This window comes from Aplysia californica, unplaced genomic scaffold (genome assembly GCF_000002075.1).
Source record: "Aplysia californica isolate F4 #8 unplaced genomic scaffold, AplCal3.0 scaffold00348, whole genome shotgun sequence".
Lineage (NCBI taxonomy): Eukaryota > Metazoa > Mollusca > Gastropoda > Aplysiida > Aplysiidae > Aplysia > Aplysia californica.
In genome coordinates this window covers 492,156-492,789 of record NW_004797618.1, presented here as the reverse complement: position 1 = coordinate 492,789, position 634 = coordinate 492,156, and positions in this window count along the sequence as shown.

Genomic DNA, 634 nt, shown 5'->3' with positions numbered 1-634 from the left:
CCCACTCCAATCTCTTTTTCAAACTAAAAGAAAACTTCGGAAAAGGATTTGAGGTGGGGGGGGGAGAGAGTTGAAGACAACAACAACAATACTTTCTTCAACAGCACAATTCAACAAAACACCAGCAAGAAAATCTGCACAAAAACTCTGGCCACGAAAAGGCAATAAAACTGTAATAGAGACATTTTCCAGCGCACAGCAAAACAAGTCCTAAATAACGTTACCAAAATAAAAACGTTTTCTTTCTCCTTTTCCCCTTAAGCTTCTTCACCAGGATCTTGATCTACTCTCTTCAAACGAGGTGTTGGGAGAGATTTTTCGTTGAAAAAAGGGGGGGGAAATCTCTCAGCGACCTTACACAATGCGACATTATGCCCCCTCTACGACATACGACAACAGCTGAGCCCTATAAAAAAAAAACAGCCAGCAAAGAGGAGGCGGATAAAGGGAAGGGGGGTGTGGAGTGCACAAGCCCCACCCACTATTGAGATAATCTTTTCAACCAGATCGTCGAATCAACATTAAAAAAAAGACTCAGCGTAATGATATGACAAAATTTACATTGGAGTGTTCGAGTTACTTCTGAGAGAGGACTGAATGACTCATCATTGGTGAACAGAAAGTTATTCATGCT